Source organism: Microcaecilia unicolor, chromosome 6 (genome assembly GCF_901765095.1).
Source record: "Microcaecilia unicolor chromosome 6, aMicUni1.1, whole genome shotgun sequence".
Classification (NCBI taxonomy): domain Eukaryota; kingdom Metazoa; phylum Chordata; class Amphibia; order Gymnophiona; family Siphonopidae; genus Microcaecilia; species Microcaecilia unicolor.
The window spans coordinates 264,973,009-264,991,828 of NC_044036.1; the positions used below are offsets into that span (position 1 = coordinate 264,973,009).

General features: G+C 40.7%; 1 protein-coding gene across 7 annotated transcripts in view; it reads right to left on the bottom strand.

The window, feature by feature from the left end:
• STRBP (spermatid perinuclear RNA binding protein) overlaps window positions 1-2,945 on the bottom strand; it is a 482,484-nt gene extending 479,539 nt beyond the window's left edge. For 6 of the 7 annotated variants that reach the window (XM_030207341.1, XM_030207340.1, XM_030207342.1 and 3 more), the window contains exon 1: window positions 2,789-2,945. The gene's annotated coding sequence lies outside the window, so the exon portion shown is untranslated. Of the gene's footprint in view, window positions 1-2,576; window positions 2,664-2,788 lie in introns of those variants that run through there. The other variant, XM_030207337.1, reaches the window with a different exon arrangement.
• Between the last annotated feature and the right edge of the window lie 15,875 nt (window positions 2,946-18,820).

Consider the following 18,820-nt stretch of genomic DNA (forward strand, 5'->3'; position numbering starts at 1 on the left):
GGGACTTTGTCACCTTTGCTGCTGTGGCTTTTATACAGCTGAAGACCACAAAACATATTTCTTTCCAATGAGTCTCTGATGACAGAAAAATACTCACTTTAACATAATCTAACTTGCCTTGCACTACGAACTACTACTGGGCAGGTGTTATAGTTGGATTTCACTTGCATATAAATGAATCTACCTTCCATAATTAACAATTTGGCTGAATGATGATCTAATAATTGTTTCATCAAAGCAACTCCAAAAGGAACTATGTTAGAATATCAAACCAATTTGACTAGTCATATCTATCCAGTCACATTTTAAAGATCGCCACAATAAATATATATGAGATAGGTTTTGGCTTTGTAGACCACACAGTGGCACGTGTGTTCTGCTCAATAGTAGTCTCTAACCGTTAAAAATATTCAACCACATTTTGCTCCTTTACCCTACATTTTCTGATACAATTACAACCTTTTTATACAGTTTTGTTTTCCACACAAGAATATATTCAGGCCTTACTGCATCACCAAAATTGATTCTAATCAAGTTTCTCTTTACTGCTTGTTAAGTATAAATTCTGGAGAAAAAAGTGTTTAAATATCATTACAGATTTTTAGTTTGTAAATCCATTTGGGCTCTTTCACACAACCTCAACGGAAGGCTGGCACACACACGTCCTGCTGTCAAATGTTACAGTAAGCCACAAGAGGCTTCATCATTTTCCATACCTGGGAGGACAAAGTCCTTTTTGTTCCATTTTGTGAATGGGGTGGGGAAATCTAGGTAGCATTAGTAAAAATAAAACAGATTAAAACAGAGTCTAAGTGGCAAACTGTATTCCTCTTAGCCAGTTTAAAGTTGATAAGGTCCTTATCGTGACACATTTCAAAGTTTAACTTCATAAAAGTTAACTAATATTTCTCAAAGTCAGTGCAACAAATGAAAATCTATAAAATCCCCCCAAAACACATTACATTTTAAAACTAAAAATCTGCATGACATTTTCTTTATATGAACAGATTAAACAAATCAGATGTCAAGCTTGTGCCCGTTGTATATCACTTCGGGTAAATGAATTTCTTCATAAAGACGCCTGATAAGGCCCATATTTGATCATGAGGTTTGTTTTTATGGCATATGTAACATCAGGCATCCTGTTTTTCAGTACACTCAATTTATGTTTCCACAGTTCCATATGCTACAAATACTAGCATTTCATAATTAAAACTACAATACAAAAGGTTACACTAAAAATAGTACTATTCACTAACCGTCCCCAACAGCCACAAAAAGCCCCAATGAGCATACAAGAGAGAGGAGAGTTGCATGAGTAATACCTCTACTGTATGTCACTGTCACTTATGCATTAAGAATACACTGAAAAACTGGCCCATTTACAGCTCTCAAAGACCGAAGTGAATAGCAGTACGTTTAAAAAAAAAAAAAAACTAGATGGACATTATTTAGAACTTACAAATCATGAGCTTACTATGACACTTTTCAAATGAGGTGGTTCAAATGTAAATTGGTTCCTGAAATTTATATTTATACAGTACACCACAAATCAGTTCATTTAGTTGTATATAGTTAATCGCCTTGAAAAGTGAGCATTATTCACTAATAGAAACATTTTTGTTTACACAACAATAGTACTAACATCTATAGTAATTTCACTGTACATTATAACCCCCAATAGGAAAATGAACGATTGTAGTTCATTTATTTTATTAAAAACGAAAACACAGATGGCTAGTGTTTATGAGTATTTCCTTCGACTTTTGCAACATCATGTATTTCCACTAGCTATTTATTTCTGATTCTGCTTACAAACAGCGTGAAAATGTAACCAATCACCCCTCCTTTTTATATTAAGATATCAACAAAATAAACATTTTTAAAAACCCAAATAATTCAAGCATCGCTATAGATCAGCATCCCAAAGGTAAGTCCCCAGTAGTAACAACATGTGAGCCCCACTGTGGTCTCTCAGAGACACCATCTGGCAGGAAACCTGCTCCGGGAGCCAGTGCGCAGGCGCCAAGAGAACAAATCCCTATTCATAGTGCGGCTCACAATCTCGCACAAGGGCAACGCGTCCAAACAAACAAACATGGACCAGGGACCGCCGGAGAGAGAGCGAGGCCAGAGAGCCAAGGACACACTCCGTCTTACTCGTCAAAACAAAATCTCAGCCCTCAACTCATTTTCCTGCCAGCTCCCTTTCACTGTGCAAGTGCAGCCGAGGCGGTAATGTCGGACGGGGGAGATCCGTTTGCGGTTATGAACCCAGCGCAACCCGAGGAGGCACACCTGACGCCCGAGAAAGAAAGGTAACAGAAAAAAAAATAATTGAAACAAAAGAAAAACACGAAACCTTATCAACAGCGTTGGCAAAAATGTGAAGTAGTCGCAGAAGTGACCTGCACTGTCGCCTCAACCATATCCATTTCAGTACCAACCGCCGGGCGCAGGAACCCCCCCCCCCGCCCGGTCTCACTCGAGACACGCAGAAGAAAAAGAAAAATTTAACGCAGAAACAACACATACGGTGTATATATATATATGTGTGTGTGTGTGGAGATGCGCACCCTGTTCTATTTACACAGCTGCTCTCTGCCGGTCTCACACATGCGTTACTCCTGACCAGGACCCATCACCGTCTGAGGCACGACTCCAGCTTTCCGCCCCCTACCCGTGCACTCTTCTCATCCATATTCAGCGCCTTGGGATAAAGGGGGTGGGGGAGAGAAACATGCGCCAACGTCCGTAAATTATGCCGGAAGAAGAAAGCGCGTCCTACCCTGTCAGCCGGTACCGTCCTCCCCGCACCTCTTTTCCTTTCTCTCGCTCTTCTGCAGACTGGTGGTGGACGGTGGTGTGCTGCTGGGAACCGGTGAGGGGATGGGGTTCCGACGCGGTTGCGGTCATGTGACCGCGCCGTACCCTTCAATAGGCTGAAGCTGAGCGCTGAGTCCCTCGCGCGGCGAGAGGAGGAGTGCAGAGCGAAAGGAAAGTAAGAGGACGCCCCTTTCCTCCCCTTCGTTCTCTCTCCTCCCCTTGTTCTTCTGTTGCACCTGAGCTGAGCCGGTTACAGCTGCTGCTTAGGGGGGGAGGGAAAGGTCGCTTATACCAGGCGTTTGGGAGCTTTTCTCGGTTGGGGTTCGCGTTCCTGGCGTATGCGGTTGGAGGGAAGCGCGGCGTGTCCATATGGTCGGTCGCCTGCACCTAGGTGGAGTAGGTTGCGGACAATGCGGAACTGTCTGCTGGACAGGTGATAGTTTTATGTAATGTTCTTAGAAGAAATGCGTGCATGAGGTCCGGTCACGTGCTGGTAGTGTACTCTTTTATTTGTTCTATACCATGTGGGAGAGAGAGGAATTTTTTTTTTCTATTCCAATAATTTTATTGGTTTTAGAAAAAGACAAACAATTTATCAAGCAATAACATCAAATAATATCAACTGTAACATAGAATTAAAAAAAAAAACCAGCAAATCAAAATAATACATCTTAAACGAGTTACCTAAAATTATAAGATTTCAGATAATTATCCACATGAGACCAAATTTTAGCAGTAGAACATCTCACCCATTTTGTCTGCAACAGAGGTTTCAAATCTGTAAAATTGAATGTCACCAAAAAGTAGAATTGAGATTAGAATTATCTTTCCAATGCATAAGAACCAGTTTCAGTAAAGCAACAACTAAAATGTTCAGTAATTTTTGTTGGGAAACATCCAATTGATCTTGGAATAGCACAGAACCTAACATAATAATTGGATCTTGTACAGGAAGAATATTTGAAATAAAAGACCACACCTGACACCAAAAGGAATTTTATTTTTCATGGAAAATAGTACTATATGGTTGCCTTGATGTCGGTAGGTGATACTTTTAATTGGTGCTACCCACTCGGAATAAAGTAGTGTGAGAGAGAGAGAGAATATCTGAGGTTAACAAAAATGATTGCAATATCACAGCAATTTTGTGCATATCCTGATCAGGTGTCTGGCTTAGACTCATAAATACAAAATTAGGTTCTCCTGTCCGCAATCACCATGCCTGCGAATACAGAGCTGTGCTTCACACTTTTGCATTCTGGTAGAGATAAAAAAACACTAGGGAAAACATGCATGGTGCAGCCGCACTAAGTACACTCTGTCGAGCAGGGACTGTCTCTTCATGTTCAAGTGTACAGCGCTGTGAATGTCTACGTAGTAGCGCTATAGAAATAAGTAGTAGTAGTAGAAAGATGGGGAAACAGTCTGGATATGCCTATCTACTCTGCCTAGATAAAGAGCGAATAGCCTGATGGTTAATGCAGTGGCTCAGCAACCAGGTTCAATTCCCACTAGAGCTCCTTGTGACTCTAGGCAAGTCACTTAACCCTCTGTTGCCCCAGGTACAAAATAAGTAAACCACTATGATTGTAACCACATCTCCTTTCCCTTTCTTTTGGTAGTGTATTTGTAGCAAACCCATATGGAGATGCCAACTCTAAAGACAAACTTTGTGCACCTTGGCCTACAGTTCTATGGGTTCTCAGTGTAACATATGGTAACATAGTATATGATGGCAGATAAAGACCTGTATGGTCCATCCAGTCTCCCCAACAAGATAAACTCATTATATGTGATACTTTATATGCTTACCTGACTTTGATTTGTCCTTGCCATTTTCAGGGCACAGACCATAGAATTCTACCCAATTACCAATCTCTCCTAGAAAAGATGTAAGCTATTCAGCACAGATACAGAGAAGTATGCAGAAGACTGGCAAGCTGAGTGCATTGCTGGGGTATTTAGTGGCAGTTTTAAGACGTGTAAGAGATTAGCTTTTTCTGGGAGCATCCTTGGCTGAAAAGTGCCCTGTGCAACACATCCCCTTGCACTTCTGCTATGCTCACTGTTGTCACTGCAAAGCAGGGGAGGCAATGGGAAGGGGCAGGATTTTGGCTCCCTTGTTGTCATACCAGCTATACATGGCCTCACTATGGCCCTGGCTCGCTCTTCTGTGCCAGTGCTAATGAAGATTTTATGCCTGTGTGTCTTCTCTTACTGTGAGCATACAGGGCATAGAAACAGAAAAATGTAGGCAGATAAAGACCATATGACCTATCCAGTGCTACCTATCCAAGTGATAGGTAGCACAAGAGGATATTAATTTTAAACCAAGGAGAGACTGAGGACCTGTGGGGTGTCATTGCAATCTAGCCTTTTCTATGATTTCATACTCACTACTGCAAAGTAGTTAGAAGGAAAGGTTTGATTCTTTGCAAGTGCAAAGCCAGGGAGGTAAAGTCAGAGCGGAAAGGCTAAGATTCAATGCAAATAGTAAAAGCCCATGAGAACAACATATAATGGGAGGAGGGATGAGGAGAAGGTACAGGTACATTTTCATCCATCCCAGACTATCTCAAACTAGAGTAAGACTTTACTCTTGCTAGAATTATGTGTGACTGCACAACACAAAATTTGCCAGTCACGCAGAATTTACTTTCTTCGTGCAGAATCTTTACTGCGGTCCCCTTTCCCGCAGTACAGTACCTCAGGAACGGTGACTGTGGTAAAGGCCGCCTGGCCACCCCAGCCTTGTTGGGCCCTCCCTGGACCTACCTTAACAGGCTCTGGTAGTCTAGGGGCTATTTGGGGGCAGGAAAGAACCTTGCTCTTACCAGTAGCACTGCTTCTTCAAAATGGCAGCCGAGACTTTAAGCGGCAATCTCGGTGGCCATTTTGAAGAAGCGGTGGTACCGGCAAGATCAGCATTCTGGAAAAAGTGGCATTCTTCCCTGTCCTAAGAGGTACTCCAGATGTGCACCTCTGCAGCTCCTCCTGCACTGTAATGGTGAGTGGGGAGTTGGGGAGCTGGAAAAGTATGATTGATATCTGTGTACAGGGAGGGAGGGGGCTTTAAGGTGGGTGAAATGTGGGTGAGGGGAAGGAGGGCTGGAAAAAATAAATATGGATGGTATCTTTACAGGGAGGGGGAGCTATAAGATGGATGAAGTGTGGGTGCAAGGGAGGGAGGCTGGGAACAAAGGTGGATGGCTGTGGGTGCAAAAATATTGTTTGAAGAAACTTGCAGAATTTCAACATTTTTTGTGCAGAATTCTGGCAGCAGTAAGTAGTATTAATGCTAGCAGCAAATTTTAAAGACTGAAATTGTACCCAGCAATTAGGAGTAAAGTTCATTCTTATCATGGTATGTGCAAAGCTAACCCATTTAAAGACACCTACCCTGAGAAAGAGGTCCAAGGATAACAAGGAATGTAGAGCTGCACAGAAAAAGAAATCCCACAGGAGAAAATGAAGCTGCAGCTGAAAGAATATATACAGAACAGAGCATGTGGAAGGATTTTGGGATGATGTCTTCAAAGCATGCACAGAATCTAGGTCAGGCAGTTTGTATTTTCCCTTGGGGTCCATGTTGTGCAATGCTGCCGCATCAGCAGGGATTACAGGTGGAACTGGAAAAACAGCCTGCTATGCAGATTTTTAGCTCTGGAAGAGCTAGAAGACATGTCACTCCACTGCTCTGCTAGTGCTATTGTTTTAATTTGGGGGGGGGGGGAGCATCCTAACTCAGAATTCATGAGCTGGGAGTTAGAGCTGGTATTGCTTCCCCTTGGTGGCTAAACCTCACAAAAGCTGTAAAGTGGCTGTACTTACAATTTGGAATGACATCCCTTATCTTATAAAACAACAGGAATAGATAGCTTCTTAAGGAGCCCAGCTTGCCAGTTTCTTGTGCCTTTTAATCCCTCTATTTTATTCCTGCTCCTTTTGTCTTTGGTTTCACTATATGTTTTTTTACATTTATCAAATAAGAAATATTCATTCCTTATTATGATAGCCCCAGCAGTTTTGAAATATTTTCTTTGCCGAATACATTCTTCACTTTTCACGCTGTGTACTTGTATGACTTGTAATACTGAATCTTCTGCATGGGATGCCAATGAATGTCAGCACTGTAGCCCCCTGATTTACTTAGATTCATATTGTTTCACTTTCCTGCCTGTAAACCACAATATAGTTTTAATTCTGCGATTGACAGCGTGGTAGATATGGCATATCACATGTTTCCATTCATTTTGAATATGTCCTGGGCTTGTTTGCTTTATCGCTCATCACCCTGCCTTTTTTTCCATTTTTGTAGTTACCTATTTCACCTTAGTGAACCATCAGTTGTGGTGGTATGCTGTATCCAAAGCTGAAAAGATGGTATCTTTTGCAGAGGTTCAAATAAATAGTTTAATATGTGAAAGACTATACAATTAGCAGTGAATAAATCCAGTGCTGTAGTGTTTTTTTTTAAATTTTTTTTTGTAGCTGTAATGGATTTCGGGATGCTGAGGATATCAGAAGAATTCATTGTATAGTAGTGCATTAAACAGTGGTATCAGCCTAGTTTTGTAAGACAAAGCAAAAGGCAAGTGATAAACATATTTGGGATTTGTGTTAACTTAGAAGAAATTGGTCTCTCACTCACTGTTTGTCTTGGTTCTTTTCATATTTATTTATAATGGTGGTTCTCAATCTAGTCCTTGTAGCCCACCCAGCCAGTGTGATTTTCAGGCTAATCAAAATGAATATGCATGAGAGATTTGCATATCAGAGGAGATGCTTGCAGATCTTTGCCATGCATGTTCATTGTCATAGGAGCTAACTCTTTTTGGAGGTGCTAAACCCATCACACAACTACCCCTCCTTAGACAAAGTGAAGGCGTTTGCTCAATATTGGGAGGTGCCAGCTCTGACAAATATGTTCATTATAAATATCCTGAAAACATGACTATGTGCCCTGAGAACTAGGTTCAGAACCACTGGATGAGAACTCATATTTATGAATATACTTTTATCTGCTAACAATTGTATCATCAGCAATTGTATCATCAGCAATTCCAGAAACTGAAAACCATTGTATAGCTCAGGAAAAGATAACTGGGTGGCTAACAGTAGTTATCAATGTGGACTACTATTAAGGCATGTTATTTTACTGTTAAACTCCAGATATTAGTGACTAGGTTCATTGCTTAAAATGTTTAATAGCACAAATTAGTGGTAATATAACCTGTTTAATGGTAGCCCATGTTGATAACTATGCCCATTAGGGAGGGAAAGTTAACAACTTGGGCTACCATTCAGATATAGTGCCTTGTTTACTGAGCTGTGCTATAGGCGTGCTAGCGTTTTTAGCATGCGCTAACACTAGAGAAACCTATAGGAATATATAGGTGTCTCTAGCGTTTAGCACACGCTAAAGACAGTAGCACACCTTAGTAAACAGGGCCCATAGTATTTTAACCCCAGTTATTTGTAGCTAGGTCTCATTGCATAAAATGGGATCTATCCTACAATAGCATGAGTTACTGGTAAAATAAGATATAATGTAGCCTATGTTGATAACTAAACTTCTTGGTTTCAAGATATCTACAATGTATAGTGTTCATGTGCCCTTGTAGATATTTGATCCAAGGGCCTGTATAAGTTGACTGTCCTGAAAACCAGACCTATAAGTGACTTTCAGCTTGTAAAGTGGAGTTGCCTACACTGGCATTTCATTCCAGGTGCATTGCCATGAACTCCTATTGCCCTTTGGCTTTTCTCTCATTCTTCATAACTAGAAATCCTCAAGGCTGTTAACATTTTCTCCAGGACTTGCTCATCACAGGCAGAACACACTTACCATGTGGCATGGCCTCCTGGTGGAGGTTGTGGAGTCGAGGACTATTCTAGAATTTAAAAAGGCATGGGATAAGCATGTGGGATCGCTTAGGGAAAGGAAGAGTTAGGGGTTACAGAGGATGGGCAGACTGGATGGGTCATATGGCCTTTGTCTGCCGTCATGTTTCTATGTTTCTACTGCAGCCTTCCACACTTCCCCTTTCTCTCAATTTATGACTGGGGTTGACAGAAATATGGTAAGTACATGTCTGCCTTAACATATGCCACATTCCAACTCTATCCCACCCCAAATGGTTTATTTATTCACTAGCCTTTGAGCCCGTAAAAACGGGCTATTATAGGAAGGGGGGGTTGAAAGGCCCGCCGCCGCCCCTCCCCCTTCCGAATTCGCGCCCCCCCCCCCCCGAGCTGTCACCACCCACCTTCCACCCAGTTGAAGGTGGGTGGCGGCGGCGACTCGGGTGCGGGGAGCGTTAGACGGCGGTGTCCCTCCCTCAGAAATGCGCAGTACAGACCCTCTCTGTTCCACCCCCCGTCATCACATATTGGGGCGGGGCAGAGAAGGTCTCTACTGCGCATTTGCGAGTGAGTACGACACTCGCCTTTTATATATATTGATTTTATTATGGGGCTCATTTTCAAATGAGAAAGTCTTTAAAAAAAAGTCATAATATTGCATTTGGACGTTTGGTAAAGTATTTGGGAAGAGCAAAATGCAGTAAACATTCGAATTCTACATCTGTACGGAATTATGGAGTTTGTAAAGAAAGAAAAACTTAGGACCCTGTTTACTAAGCCGTGCTGTAGGTGCGCAAACATTTTAGCACGCACTAACACTAGAGACACCCATAGGAATATAATGGGTATCTCTGTCGTTAGTGTGCGCTAAAAAGTTAGCGCACCTATAGCATGGCTTAGTAAACAGGGCCCTTAATTCTTTGTGCAGTCACCTTCTATACTTGGCAATCACATGCTAGTATAGGCTCCGTGTACAGTACTGTACTCTTTTGTTATTTACACTCAAGCGGACGAGTCGGAGAAGCTTACTGACTTCACAGTAAACCTGGAGGACGTAATGGGGCAGTTCAGCAAACTGAAGAGTAGCAAATCTCCTGGACCGGATGGTATTCATCCTAGTGTACTGATAGAACTGAAAAATGAGGGTTGTGAGATTCAAGATGGCCGCTGTAGCGATTGCATGATCCTGATCTAACTCCGTGAAGGCTTACCTTATTGCGAATATGCCGAAGAGAAGGGGCCGTCCAGCTTCTGCAGCCCCGCCACGACATACTCCTGCTACTGGAGGGATAATACCTCACCTCCAGCGACTACCGGCTCCAACTTCCGAAGGGGTTAATCCGCTGAATCGCACCGGCGTGAATGGAGACGCCGGTGCGTCTCCAGGATTAGAGCTGACACTCAGCCCCGAAGAAAGAGCACCTCCCCCTTGCCCTTCGAGCTGTAGTTCTCCTCTGTTGGCGCCCCCTGCACCATTTTCCCCATCGGGGTTGGATGAAGTGAGGCGGGAAGTGGTGCAAACAACTGGATTTTCCCGGGCAGTGGAGGAACAGACGACCCAGGCGGAATCCCTTGTGACCGCTGGAGAACCGAAGGAGAAAGAAGCTGAAAGTTTGGAGCAGACAGAGCAGCCAAAAATGGCGGAGGTACTGTCCACACTATTTCCTATTTCTATGTCTAAACCTAAAGAAGTTACACTAGATTCCCTGTGGTCATTAATTCTGGATCTTGGCAAGGCTTTAAGCCCTCAAATACAAAAATTGTCTCAGGACTTTGTGTTATTAGAACAAAATTCAAAAGAAATGGAGTCAAAATTGGACATGGTAAAGTAGCAAGTTAAAGACCAAGGAGAGGATATGAAAAAATTACAAAATTTCCAGGAAATTTCAATGAGAGATTTAACTTCATTACGAAGAAAAACAGAATTTCTAGAAAATTCAATTAGAAGTAATACTTTACGCTTCTTGAACTTTCCAAAACAACTTACCGTAACACCAAGAGAAATGCTGAGGAAATATTTAAAGGAAGTTTTGGGGTTAGCTGAAGAAGCTATGCCCCCTTTCTCACAGATCTATTATTTACCATTAAAGGTTCAAGTAAATCAAGTAGATCAAGGTAATCAAGATCTTAATATCTCAGCAATATTGGAATCATGGGACTCTGATCCGATAATACCATCAACTTTAATTGGTACAGTTGCCCTGGCTCCAGATAAAAATTGGATTATGACATTGTTCTTTAAAAATCAAGGAAAACTTTTTCTGGGACAAAAAATACAGATTTTCCCGGACCTTGCGAAAGAAACACAAAAAAGACATCAACAATTTTTGATGATGAAACCTGGTGTGCTTCAATTGGGGGCTGCTTTTTTTTTTAAAGTTTCCTTGTAAATGTGTGGTTAAATTTCAATCTACAAAGTATGTTTTCTTTGAGCCTGCCCAACTAACAGCCTTTTTAACATCTAAAAATAAGTAGGATTAAGGATAAAACAATCTCTCTTGTTGTAATAATGTGGAACCGATAATTTTAGGAATCATGCAATGCTATTTCTTTAATGATGTTTTCAAATCTATAATGAGGACTTGAGCAAATACGGCAAATATTTTTTTCTTGGTTATATTAACGGTGTTATAATTAGAGGCTGTTATTTTCTTTTCTGAACAAGTTTGTATACTTGAAATTATTAATAAATGCATAATAAAAAAAAAAAAAAAAAGAACTGAAAAATGAGCTTGTGGAGCTACTTTTAGTGATATGCAATTTATCCTTAAAATCAAGCGTGGTACCGGAAGATTGGAGGGTAGCCAATGTAACGCCGATTTTTTTAAAAAAGGTTCCAGGGGAGATCCGGGAAATTATAGACCAATGAGTCTGACGTCGGTGCCGGGGAAAATGGTAGAGGCTATTATCAAAAACAAAATTACAGAGCCCATCCAAGGACATGGATTACTGAGACCAAGTCAGCACGGCTTTTGTGTGGGGAAGTCTTGCCTGACCAATTTACTTCAATTCTTTGAAGGAGTAAACAAACATGTGGACAAAGGGGAGCCAGTTGATATCGTGTATCTGGATTTTCAAAAGACATTTGACAAGGTACCTCATGAAAGGCTACAGAGGAATAGGAGAAAATGTCCTATTGTGGATTAAAAACTGGTTGAAGGATAGGAAACAGAGAGTGGGGTTAAATGGGCAGTATTCACAAAGGAGAAGGGTAGTTAGTGGGGTTCCTCAGGGGTCTGTGCTAGAGCTGCTGCTTTTTAATATATTTATAAATGATTTAGAGATGGGAGTAACTAGCGAGGTAATTAAATTTGCTGATGACACAAAGTTATTCAAAGTCGTTTGCAGTTAGGGTAATGGAGATTGAGGAATGTGCGTGCTGATCTTTTTGCGTTCCTAGTAGGCAAATCTATAAGATCTAACATGTAGGTCGGGGCTTCCCCGTCAACAATTTTGTGGAGCAGGGTGCAAACTTTGAATGCAATTCGTTCTTTTAGTGGGAGCCAGTGTAGTTTTTCTCTTAGGGGTTTGGCGCTTTTGTATTTCGCTTTCCCAAATATGAGTCTGGCTGCTGTGTTTTGAGCGGTTTGGAGTTTCTTAATGATTTGTTCTTTGCATCCGGCATAAATGGCATTGCAGTAGTCTAGATGGCTTAGCACCATTGATTGTATTAGGCTGCGGAATACTTCCCTTGGGAAGAAAGGTTTGATCCGTTTAAGTTTCCACATTGAGTAGAACATTTTCTTTGCTGTGTTTTTTGCATGATCTTTGAGTGTGAGATTTCGGTCAGTTGTGACCCCCAGAATTTTCAAGCTGTCTGAGACCATAAGGGTGTAGTTTGGGGTATTTAATGGTATTGGATTTGTTTGTATTGTAGTGTGAGGACAGGATGAGACATTGTGTTTTTTTTCTGCGTTTAGCTTTAGTTATATTGCATCCGCCCATGAGTTCATTATTTGGAGGCTGTGTGTGATTTCATTTGTGATTTCAGTTATATCTTGTTTGAACGGGATGTATATTGTGACATCGTCTGCATAGATGTATGGGTTGAGTCCTTGGTTGGATAGCGATTTGGCTAATGGTGTCATCATTAAGTTAAAAAGAGTTGATGAGAGCGGTGATCCTTGTGGTACTCCGCATTCAGGTTTCCATGGAGTTGACGTTTTTGAGTTTGATATCACTTGATAGGTTCTTGCTGTTAAGAAGCCTTCGAACCATCTAAGTACGTTTCCTCCAATCCCGAAGTAGTCCAGGATGTTCAAGAGTATTTGGTGTCTGACCATGTCGAACGCATTAGACATGTCAAATTGTAGGAGAAGCACATTGTTTCCATTTGCAATTAATTGTTTAAATTTGGTTATGAGAGTGGTTAGAACTGTTTCAGTGCTATGGTTGGATCGAAATCCTGACTGTGATTCATGTAATATATTGAATTTGTTTAAGTAGTTGGTAAGTTGTTTGGTTACCATACTTTCCATTAGTTTGACTACCAGGGGGATTGATGCTACTGGCCGATAGTTGGTTGTGTCGTTTAATTTTTTTCTTTAAGTATTTGGGTATAGGGATAAGAAGTATATTTCCTTTGTCCTTGGGGAACAGTCCATGTTGCAACATGTAGTTCATATGTGATGTAAGGTCTGTTATGAAGCGTTGGGGGGCGAGCCTTATTAGGTTGCTGGGACAAATATCCAGTTTGGAGTGGGTTTTGCAGAACTTGTTGATTGCTTGAGTGATGGGTAATAGGGTAGCCTGTTCAGAATCTGCTTACAAAGAGATATCAAGTATTTCTGAAATATTCATTACTACACTTTTTGGCTCCTGAGTTTCAATTCTAGTCTCTAAGTTCTCATCTGAAGATTTCTTCATAAAAATAAGTGCAATTCAATGGAGGTATGACTTCAGGGGAAAATTTCAGTACCTCTATGAAATATCTCCTAAAGGTATCCAGCTAATAAAAATTCTTCATTGGCATGGTCTGTTTACTAGTGTTTTGTTAGAGGATCCTCCTTATGTCACTGCGTAATGCACGGTTGCGACCATATGTCCCCTGTCAACCTTGTGTTAATGAGTCCTCACTGTATTTGGGGTTTGAGTTTGATAATGTGCTTGCATTATTTCATAAAGAAGTATACAAGTGCAACTGCATGGGTTTAGTGAACTTTGGGACCCTTTTACTAAAGGGGACTAAACCCTTAATTCCTGGTTAGCACATAAGAACACACTACTGCAAATGTTTATGCATTTTGTGGTATTGTGTTCGTTTCCATACGGTAAATCCTACATGACCGATTTTTTTTTTCAGAGTGGATGTCATGGGCAGAGAGTGGGTAAGGCTGTGCCATCTGGTAATGCTCCCATGTTAAAGTTTTTTGCAGGTTTCGCACACTAATGGGAACATTAGCACACAACCTAAAAATAAAATTTTTAAAAAGTGCTGCGTTAATCTTGGCTTAGTGCATAGGAAAGTCCTGCATTACATTAAACCCAGATTTTACCACAAAAGGTCTCCTTTTGTTAGCAGTTGAGAGTGCAATAGAAAGTATTTTAAAAGAATCAAGGGTAGGTGATGCCAGGAAAGGTACCCAGATGTTTTTGTAAAAGTATTAGGGAGCTGAGGGGTACCAGAAGGAGATCTTTTTTTTCTTTTTTTTTTTTGTAATGCATGGAGGGGGGGTGGCAAGATTTTCTATATTGGGGTCTAGCTAAGCCTAATTTGAGCCTGCTGTCTTAACATTGCTGAAGCCAGGAATGGATGATATTCCTGACAGTAATAATGCAAAAATAAATTTATTGTAGGATTTGTTAACCTATTTCACGGAGGTGTCATAGATTATTGATTCCTGCAGTAAAATAGCAGAATAACAACAGTTTGAAATCTCTGAACAAATTGTGTCTTATATCCACAGGGATCCCCAACCTTACAACCACACTGGAGCCCATTTCTAGGTTTCCTTGTTTTTGTGAGTTAAAATGTAAGAAGATTCTTATCTTTATAAGAAAATGTGCAAAAGAGAAAGATGAACAATTTTTAATGTGAACAAGAATTAAATATGAAATAATACTAGGACAGTCACTAGGCAAAATGATGCCCTGTCAGTCTAGAGGAGATCCTCCTCCAGTGAACAAATCAGGCAGTGACTTCTGGTCTGATGGCACAGGCAACTGTATTCTAGTCCCTTCTTATGGCTTAGCCATAGACCAAAGAGACAGATGTTAACATTTTGAGGAATTTAGCAAGTACTCCTGCAGAGCCATTAACAGGAGGAGTCTGCATTCCATTCTGGAAAGTGCATTATTAAACATGGTAAACACTAAAGGTTAACTTGAGATGGCCTTAAGTATTGGTAAAAGTTGAGATAGCCAGCAAATGTTACTAGCTTCTAGTTTATTAGTTGCAGAAAAGAGGTAACAGGTCATTTGATGAGATGGAGAATACCCGTGCTTACTTTTTCTCCCCTTGAGTTTATATTATTTTTTTCACTTGATCTTACTTTGTCATCTGACTTAAAATAATGTGTTAGCATTACAGAGATGTGAAAAAGTCAATTCAGTAGTGTGCAAGCAGTATACAACACTGATGATTATTATCTGGATAGATGGCCTCAGGCATCATCTGTGGATATATCTCTGAGATAAATTGCATCACAGCTACAAACTGCAATATCCTTTAGGACAGATTTTCTGTTCCCTGTTGAAATGAACAGTCATACGTTTTAGGCCTCTTTTCAGTACGTTTTTCTAGAACACCAGTGGGAAAATGTTTCCCTAATAAGAAGAAACCTTAACATGTTTTGTTTCTCAGACTGCCATTCCCAGGATTTAATTCATGCAGTGGCTACATGAACATTTTGATGCCTTTTTTTTTTTCATTTATTCATTTTAGTCCATTTATTTTTCACTAGACTTTACTGGTTTTGTTCGAACTTGTCCTTTTCCACCATGTCTCGCGCTGTGTCTCCATTCTCCACTATCTTGTCTGTGTAATTGAAATGTTCCATTAACACATACAAGCAGAGTCTTCAGGGTAAAGCCAGGTCTCAGGGCAAGAAGATGGAGAGTATGAGAGATAAAGAGGTCGTGGATGTAGGAAAGTTTGTTGCAGACAGAGCGGGCATTCCACAGAGCACATGAGAAAGGCAGAGAAGAAGGGGAGAGAAAAGGAACAGAAATTTAGATTGCAGACATCATGGCGTGACCTGCACAAATAGGATGAGAGCTGTTGTGGAGGACCAGGATTGGGATTGATATCCCCAGCAGAGAGCAGGAGAAAGGAGCAAGAGAGTACAGAGGAGAGTAGGAGAGGAATGATGACAGCGACGAAGGCAAGATGTACTCAGAATGATGGTTGAATGAAAGAAAGAAAATGTTGAACGTTGAGAGCTCAGGAGAAGGGAGAAGACAAAGAGATGGTGAGATGATGAAAGCACAAGGTGGGCAATGTGTTCCTGTGGTATACAGTGGTTTCAGATAGAGAAAGAGATTGGCAAGGGACAGTACCAAGAAGATAAAGTGTACTGGAGCCATAAGAAGTAACAGAGAAAATGCTTCAGCACGCAGCACCTGGAGCGCAGGCCCTGAGCAGATTGGAGTGGACCTCGGATTCACCCCTGAGAAGGCTGTGAGGATATGCAGATGGGTTGCAAGTAGCACCTGGAAGGCAGCTGTTGGAAGCACTGGGCGCCTTTGAGAAATTGAACCATACCATTGTAAACTGTTTCAAGTGCTTTGTCCAGAGAGATGAGAGGTGTGGTAGCCATGTTAGTCCACTTTTAAAGGTAATCAATAGCAATAAAATAAAACATGAAAAAGAAAATAAGATGATACCTTTTTTTATTGGACATAAGCCCAGATCTCTGTTAAGTCCTGTCTAGTGGGTGTCTAAGTATTTAATCATTCTGACTTCAAAGGTCTTACATTCCTGTATTGTTTTAAAGTTACCTTTCAGGATTCTTACTATGAAATCACTAGTACAGTGTTCTGTTTTTGTAAAGTGTGGCCCCACGGCGTGACATCCTGGCTGGCAATGGCGTTTTTCATGTGATGTCTATGTAAGTTATCCAGTGTAAAAAATGTGACCAAGGATGCTTTATTGGAGAAACAAGCCAGATGCTAAAAACAAGATTTAACTTACATAGACATCACATGAAAAACGCCATTGCCAGCCAGAGATCTGGGTTTTCTAGCCCATTATAAGCCATAAAATTGTAAATTGTACTGCTTTGTTTGTCACTCTCCTGTCTCCATGCATATCCCCCTGTCTCACCCATCCACCTCCATCCCTACCCTGTTAGATTGTCACTGAAATTCTTTGATGTCTCACTTATATATACTGTCATCTACCAAGATTTGCTTATTTCCGATCTGACGAATAAGGGCAACCTTCGAAAGCTAATCAAGAAATGTACTAAGTTGTGTCCAATAAAAAAAGGTATCAGGTATCATCTTGTTTTATTTCTATTGATTACCTCCAGAGCGATGGTAATTTAATAAATAAAATAAATATCATGAGAAACTCCACTGAACCATGGTGAGTTGCATCAGAAGTACAACTTTTGTTGTGGGGGGAGGGGGGTTCAGCTGAAGTGCTAGAATGTGGTGTGAAGACCACTTTTAAAAGCCAGTGCCATGAGTCTCTGCTCAGCATTCATGTGTGTGCTAGTGATAAGAATAAGCATTGCAGCTGCAGCCACTCATCTCCTGACATACTGATGCTTTATTGTTCAGGCATAAAAAGAAAATCTAAGATCAGGATTAGTGCAAGATTGGCATTATGTAAAGAATTTCAGTTGACTAAGAAGTTGAACAGCGTACTTTTAAATTGTCTGTTGAGAGCCAGCCCCCCACACATACACTTTTTATCTCTTAACCCCTCATCCCCTACTTCTGTGTTTCTCCCTTTGGGTCAGACTTAGATAAATATTTTAGCCCACAGTCCTTACAAGTGATGCAGCAACAAATATCTGGCTTCAAGATGCCACTTACACTGGTGATGTTGGACATACATCTGTACTTCCTTAATGCATTTTGCAATCCTAGGGTTCAAGAACTGCTTTTTTCATTCAGACAGACTATGGGGCTTATTTTCAAAGCACTTAGACTTACAAAGATTACTATGGAACTTTGCAAGTCTAAGTTCTTTGAAAATATGCCTCCATGGGGCTCATTTTCAAAAGAGAAAAACATTCAAAAAGTGGCAGAAATCTGCATTTGGATGTTTTTCTCACAAAAACATCTAAACTGCTAGTTTCAAAACCAAATGTTTAGATGTTTTTCTATGATGTCCATCAGAAGAGGTACAGTAGGTTTTTTGTGGGTTTTGAAGGCCTCACCATACAATATAAAGGGGGTAATGGTGAGATATGTACCTGGGACCTTTTATGTGAAGTCCACTGCAGTGCTCCCCTAGGGAGCCCCACTACTCTGCTGGAATGCCTGTGTGGCTAGTCTACTAGGAAAGCTGGCACCTACTACATCCCAATGCCTTGATTTTGTGTGTTTTTCATTTGGACATTTTTTGTATGGGGGAGGGGGGGTGGAAAATGGTCCAAAAAGATAGATGTACTAAGTATAACATCTAGGAAATGGTCATTTTCAAAGAAAAAAAGATGGAAGGTTTTCTTATCTGAAAATGATCATTTTCACTACTTGATTTTTTGATGTTTTCATCAAAACTTCCAAAGTTGGAGTTAGATGTCATATCGAAAGTGACCCTTCATATCTCACTGTTTTCCTAAATGCTTTGTTTTATTCTTTATCTTCCATTTAACAAAAAAGATTGCACAAAATTATGATTCTGCACTCAAAATTCCAAGGCCGAGTGTTCTGTGAAAAAAAAAAAAACTCACAACAAAGCAAATCTTCCTATCTCTTAGATTAGATTGTGCTCGGAGAGAACTAGGATTGACCTGATGTCTCACTGCCCATGCTCAAAATTTGATTTGATTCTAGGATCTGACCTTTGCTTTTCAGATCTGTTGAGACTGGGGATACCATGGAAAGGATTTCTATCCTTTATACCAGTGTTTCCCAAGTCCAGTCCTAGAGTACCCCTTGAATTTGTGTATGAAAGATATTTGCATGTAATGGAGGCAGTATATTCAAATCAAGTTCATACGTATTCATGATGGAT